Genomic DNA, 7,778 nt, shown 5'->3' on the forward strand with positions numbered 1-7,778 from the left:
TGTTTGAGACCAGTAATCCTCTTGGTGAGGTACTTTTGTGGTCTTTCCAGCTGTTGGAAGTGTCTTATGAGGTACATCCCAAATGGGGCATTGTACTCTATGATGGGTCTAATGAGTGATGAGTAGAGGGGCACTATAACCTCTTTATTTCTAGATGCAAACCCTTTAGTAATTAGATGGGCCACATAGAAGGATTTCCTAACTACCTTGGCAATATGATTGCCAAAGGAGAGATTACTATCTACCTGGGTCCCCAGGTCTCTTATTACCTCTTCTGTATTAAGGGGGCTGCCACCTATGTGGCAATTCGTGGGTGTTTTGTTTTTCCAAAATGGGATGACTATGCATTTTTTGGCATTTAGCTTGAGGCCATGACTTTGACACAAGGTGTCCGTCTCAGTAAGGCCCTTTTGGAGGATGTCCATGTCAGCCAGAGAGTCAATTATGGCTCCCAGTTTGCAGTCATCAGCAAACTTGGTTAGCCATAGTCCTCCTGTGTTTACCTGTACTTCTGAGAAGTATATGCTGAACAGTAGGGGTCCCAGGACCGAACCTTGTGGGACACCACTTGTGACTGGTTTAGAGTCAGACCTGGAGCCCGCTATTCTTACTGTGTGAGTTCTGTCTGTAAGCCAGTTGGCAACCCATCTCGTGATGTAGGGGGTTTATGTTCAGGCTTGTGAGTTTTTCTGTAATACCCGAGTGGGGAATGGTGTTGAAAGCCTTGGAGAGGTCAAGGTAGGCAGTGTGAACCACCTTTCTTTCATCTATGGTCTTGGTAACTGTCACAAAGAAGTCAACCAGGTTTAGTAGGCTTGATCTGCCCTTAACAAAGCCGAACTGGGTCAGGTCAAGTGTTTGGAGGTTCCCAATGTCTTTGTTAATGAGTTCCATGATGCTGCACTCCATAGCCTTGCAGATGAAGCTGGTCAGGCTTATTGGGCGATAGTTTCCAGGGTCAGTTGTGGCCCCTCATTTGTGGAGAGGAATAACCATTGATGTGTGCCATTCTATGGGCACATAGCCTGTGGAGAGGCTGAGGTTGAACAGCGTGTTTAGGTCGGGGGTTAGTTTGTTCTGTGGTTTATGCAAACTGCAGCCTGGGACACCATCTGGTCCCATTGACACTGTGTTTTTGGCTTTTGAAAGGGCTGTTTTCACCTGTGCATCTGTGATTTTTGGGACACTACACTTTTCCGGTATTGTTGTGGGCCCTTTTGGAGGTGAGAGGGGGACGAAGTTTGCACTAAATCTATCTGCCAGGATGTTGGCAATATCAGTAGGTTCAGTATATTTTGTGCTATTTTGCACTAGTTCAGTGCATATCTGTGAGTTGACACTTAGATTCTTAGCATTGCTAAAGAAGGCTTTGTGGTTATCTTTTGAATCCTTGGCTATTTTTATTTTGAAGTTAGCCTTCGATGATTTCATGAGGGGCCTCAGTATCTTACTGATACTGATCAGGGATGTCTTTCCTTCTTGGGATTTGCTTTTTTTCTGAACTAGTTTTCTCCTTCTATTGTATAGCCTGTTCATTGCAGGGGTCCACCAAACTGGTTTCCTTCTCTTAGAGGAGTGTGTCTTGGTTTTGGTAGGGATGGCACAATCCATGCATCCTTGTAGGTGCTCATAGAGTGCATTTGTAAAGGTTTCTGCATCTTGGGCAGCATTATCCTTTAGCGTGGGGGCTGTGAAACTTACCACCTCTGTCTTAAGTAAGGTGAAGTTTGCTTTAGAAAAGATTTTTACTGTGGTTTCCTTAGTTGGGATGGTGGTGGGGTGTGGACATCCAGAGTGATTAGTTTATGGTCTGATCTAACCAGTGATGGGTGACTTCTGGTGTGGAACACCTGTCGCCCATGTTGGTGATGGCCAAGTCCAATATGTTTTCACCTCTGGTAGGGGAGTTTACCAACTGATCCATGGCATTTGTGTTGATGAATTCCAGGAAGCGCTGGGCCTGGGAATTTGTACTCAAGTAGTTTTCCCAGAGAATGTTAGGGTAATTGAAATCGCCCAATATCAGGGTGTTTGGTAGGACCTTCATGTTTTCCATTGTCTCCAGAAAGGTGGAGTGGTGGTCCTGGGTCATGGAGGGTGATTTGTAGCAGGCCACAATTTGCATTGCAGATTTGCCCGATGTTAGTTGCACATGGATGATCTCAGAGGTGTCATGCTGCACCACTAACCTGGAAGTGTAGGTATCCTTGATGAATATGGATACACCCCCTCCTTTTGTCTTTCAGTCCGTGTTCTGCGGCTGAAACATGTGCTATGAGTTGTAGCCCAGTAGTGCTGGGGTGCTCTTTGGAGCCTTGAACCAGGTTTCACTTACTGCACAGATGTCAACGTTCTCCATACTGAGGAGTGCTTCGAGCGCGTGCATTTTGAGATTTAAACTCCTGGCATTGAGTAGCATAACCCTCAGTTTTTTGTTAATTGTGCTGTTCACGGAGGTGGGTTTGACTTTTGAGCCTTGTCTAAAAAAGACACTATGGGGGCAGCAAGAGCCTTGGCCAGTATTTGAAAGCCTAGGGGTGACAGGTGCAAGCCGTCTCTTGTGAAGCAACGTGGCATGTCAAGCATATCATCCCAGGCTGACAGACACTGGATCCCCTTTGAATGACACCTGAAGTTAAGCCAATTGTTGAAATTGATCATTTTTTTCTTTATACTGAGGTATCATTCTTGGTGAGGGCAGGATGCTACTCAGGTTCAGGGTCATACCAGCCTGAGCTACATGATCAGAGAGCTCTTCCATATCTCTTTTCATGTAGTCCAGGGAGGTACATCTCAGGTCATTCACACCAACATGAACAATGACAGAGTCATATATGTTCTTGTTCTGGAGTGACCTGAGTGCTTGTGTTATGTGACGGATTCTGGCTCCTGACAGGCATACTTCAGTTATCTCTGGTTTCCAGGCTAACAGAAACCCAGAGTGTAACAGTCCTTTTCATCTTGCACCTGTTCAGGAAGCTACAGCAATAAAATACATTATACATGCAAATTCTAGCAATTAACTCTGGTCTCAAAATAATAGTAAGAATTCCTTCATCCAGACATCTTAGCTCCGAGTTTGAGATCAAAGAATTATACAATGCTTGACTTATCAGCTTTCCTCCAGCAGAGTACAATGTGGTTACATTTTTGAAGTTCAACATTTAACACCATTTTCTTCCCTTTAAGAGAACAAGCCTGTGGCTTATATTAATATTTACAAATTACATAATTATCTACAAAATTCTATTTGGCTAGGCTGGCAGCCTTCACATATCTTCACACACACATCATATGCAATTTCAGTAGGATGAATGCTTTCTCAGGCAGTCATACAGTCTTGGACTAGATGCTTTAAAGTCCATCAGATAAATTCACCACTTTTTAAGCAATCTATCTCACTTAAGTGATTATGACTTCATTACAACCACCTTCTCTGTTTAATACTTCATTCCCCTTGTCATGCAGCCTTCTTCCATTCATTAACATAGTCCAAGCTCTCATAACATTTGCCTGAACTTAGAGCTGTAAACAGAAGGTTGTCATCTTAGTAAATGAATGCAGTTCAGTAGTGGAGTATCTCCTTAACTTGGGAGCAAGATAACCCCACTTCACTTCAAAAGTCTTGTGGAATGAAGCCATCTGGGATGAAAGCACTTACCATTCTTGGATGTGGATTTAATACATTTTGTTTCTGCATTCGGACTGCTTCTGCCTTCATTCCGCAAGACTTTTGAAGTGAAGTGGGGTTATCTTGCTCCCTGGTTTGGCTTTCATGTGTTTTTGGACCTGTTTTACTTGTTTTTTGCTATTTATCTCCTTAACTTATTATGTTCACTTCAAAATAAATGCTAGAGTATCTGCTTAACTTATTATACCCACTTCAAAATAAATACTAGAGTATCTCCTTAACTTATTGTGTCCACTTTAAAATAAATGCTAGAGTATCTCCTCAACTTATTGTGTCCACTTCAAAATAAATACTAGAGTATCTCCTTAACTTATTGTGTCTACTTCAAAATAAATGCTAGTGCTTAACTTATTATGCCCACTTCCAAATAAATACTTCTTACAAACAAATGTATTGTCTGCATCAATGAGTCAGCTAAAAGAAACAATACATATTGTCAGGTTCATAAAAGATGATTCCCTACTTACTTACCTACTTATGATTATTAGTGTTGTTTAGGAAATGAATGCACAAAAGAAATAAATCAAGGTAAAGCACCATATACTAAAAATAAGTTTCAATCATTCAAATATAATGCTGTACACATATGGAAGGAAATTTACTGCTGCATAGAAAAAAATATTATTCTAACTGTCCAATCACAGATCCTAAACATATTTCTGAGGTGTCTGGTTTTCACACATCCAAAATTGACCTTCCAACCACACATTTACTTTGCTACTGCATACAGTTACAATAGTGGCACTCCTGCTTCCCTACCTTCCACTTCACTCCCTGGAGACCATGCAAGGTTAACAACTAGATAAAGTCCTTTCTGAATGATGATCATCTTGGACACATGAGGACACCTTCCCAAAATGTCTTTATACATGTAAGACCATCTTCTCTATCTCAGTCAGCTGTATAATTAATCAGTCACCAGTATAACTGCCCCTGACCTTTAGAAAGGAACCACTGTCATTATCTGTCCTCAAAACATGAAATCTACATCTCCACGTGGCACAATGCCAGGGCACTTCTATAGACTAGGCTTGTAAAGGTCCCAGGCCATTAGCCTAATACGCACCTATGAACCTATGAACATGACTTCAGGATGATATGTATCCTGTCCACATTTTTAGAAATACTAAAACAGGCAGTAGCTGAACAGCACAGATTCCATCTATACACATGCAATCTGCATTGTAAAAATCAACACCACAGCTTTGCTATTACTAAACAGTACTTACCATAATCAAGTGGAATTATCGGTCTCACTGTAAGTCTCTTTATTGATATGACCAAACAGTTTGAATCTATTTTTCTCAATACCCTCCTTCATAAGCTCCCTTAAAATAAATTTCATGACATGTCCTTGAAATGGTTTAGGTCATACCTCCCAGCTTGGTCAGTAAGGTCATGATAAACAATACTGAGTCATTTCATTCTGGATAGAAAGGCTTTATGCCGCTTGTGTTAAGGTCACTACACTGATCCTTCCAAAAAGATCTTCCCACTAACGAACTCAACTCACTCTGCTGTCTTATCACCCAATATCCATTTACTGTAGCCTCAAATGTACAAGCATTTCTCAGGCTATTATCAGTATAGATCTCAAAGTCTGTGTTCCTTATACATTCCCTGCTGCATACTGTGTGCATCTTTGAATGACTGCAGGTACTACTAATGCTTTTACTCATTTTGCATTTATCTTAAAATCATATTATTCTCCTTTCAACATTTTGTTGAAAATAAGTCTGTTTTTCTATCATATTTTTCTCCTGTAAAGTAGTCAGGCCATGGCCAAAAATGGATCCCCTGGCCTATTTGAACAATTTGTCCTAAAATCCTTTAGCTACTTATCTTAAAATAATAAATTGGCCAATCAACCACAGCTTTAACGGCCATGTACACAAATATATGTCATTAGGAATCAAACTGTATGAAAAACAGTGGTCACATTGGAGGAAATGCATTAACCAGAATATTGAGTTATTATTTAAAGGCCATTGTGGTTTCTAAGATAAGCTTATCTATAATGCAGGACAATGTGACACTCACACTGCTCACTGTTATTCCACATATGTACTTAATCCTGCTGTTCCATATTTGGTACGTGCAATAAATCCTTCTCAGCAGTGCTAATATACTGAAAACTGAGAGAACTGGGGACATTTGGTGGTGAGAAAGCTTGTTTGAAATCCACATCCAATCCATCTATTTCAGGTAGGAACAAAGGAACAGCACTAGGCAAGTGATCACAGAGGCCTTAAGCTTCCTAGCCATATACATATTCAAATAGGCATGCTTACATGCTTTCACGATGTGACAGTTACCTGAACATGGGCTACTGTGAAGGATACAACAAAGGAGAAACATGCAACTAAATTATCAAAGATCCTAGGTCCAGTAAGCAGATTTGCTTTAATTTTGCAAGGAATGGATGCCTTCATTTAATTTGTTGCTATGTCTGACTCCTGATTAGCGGGTAAACATGCATACATTTCCAAACCGACATCATTCATAGAAATATCAACCCACCTAAATTTGGTAATTTTGACCATAACTGTTGAATGTGACAAGGCAATAACCACAAAATTTGATCTTCAGCATATGAAATAAATATCATTATACTGGCGTCTGGTATAGTAGTCCCACATGATGTAAGAGATCTTAAAAAATAATGCACAGTATTTAGTCATAATGAGTGAGATACTTGCAACTAAAACTACTGCATTATTTTGACAGATTAATAGGCTGGGTTGCATAATTCTTCACAGTTATCTGAGAAACAAATGAGCAGTATATTGCTTTGCCTGGGTCAGTTGTTTCGATATCCTCACTTTTCCTGTAATTTTCCACATATAGGACATAAATCTGCAGCTGCCCCTCACCTTTATGTACACTTATATCAGTTCCTGTTGCTATATCTTGGATTTCATTAACAGAAGTATGCTGAACTGCAGAACTGATGTGCATTTTAGTAAAGCACCGAGTCACAGTAATATACATCTGCATAATTCCAGCGGTTTATCCATTAATAGTTACAATAAAATATCTAAATTTGCATGCTGAAGTATTTCGGTTTGCATAACATAAATGTCAGTGTTGTTTCATCCACATTGCCATTTGTATGTGGTTGAACAAAATTCAAATATTGATTTAGGAATTTGTATACTTTTGATGTTTTTACCCTGCAGGCATCAACAATGTTATTATTTCACTTCTTGCAATGAAACAGAACGATATGTCCATCTCAGTAAACAATTTATAAAGTGATCCTTTGTACTCTTAGAGACCTACTTAATTCAAAGTAGAAAAAAATCAGATAAATCTGTTTACTGTCTCTCAGTCTGTAAAAATGCTATTTCCAAACACAGCGGGTAAAAAATGAAATTTGCTAATGCTTGACATATTTTCATGAGAGAATTTTAAAATGTGCCATTATTTCTTCTGTAGAGTTATACATCCTATCACAAGGTACTGTGATCTCAGAGTTGGTACTTAAAGCTGAGAAGTGAAGGTAGCTTCATTTATCCCCCACATGAGAGTATCATTGCCTTTGCTTAAGTGCTCAACTTTCTGCATCTTTGATGCGTGTGTGTGTGTGTGTGTGTGTGTGTGTGTGTGTGTGTGTGTGTGTTTGTTTGACCGCGCACATTATTGGTATTTAATAGCAGATTTACCACACATCTTTCAGAATAACTTAATTTCCTATAATAATATTATTTATTTGTCTTGCTGGTATAAGAAAAATAATAACATTAAGCCATAAAATCATTCATACGGTAGTTAGTTATCAAATAAAGTGCCTTGCTTTTGCAAAGACATATTCCCAATGCTCAAACAAGCTAGAAAACATGGCAATGATGTTGATTTGCGAGTTACAATTTGATTTCCTGATCACTGGACCAGTCCAGGGTGTTGTCCCTTTTGCTTTCTTATTGACTCATACTATTTTTATCTGAAGAAAAAACTAGTACATATCCATGTCACATATGTTAAAATAAATTATTTATTCCACTGTGAATACTAACTAAATAGCAATTAATTTGAAACACATGGCTCGTTAATTTTCTCTCTAGTAGAATATGCACATTGACTTACT

This window comes from Protopterus annectens, chromosome 1.part2 (genome assembly GCF_019279795.1).
Source record: "Protopterus annectens isolate FY-2018-M chromosome 1.part2, PAN1.0, whole genome shotgun sequence".
In the NCBI taxonomy this organism is placed as follows: Eukaryota; Metazoa; Chordata; order Ceratodontiformes; family Protopteridae; genus Protopterus; species Protopterus annectens.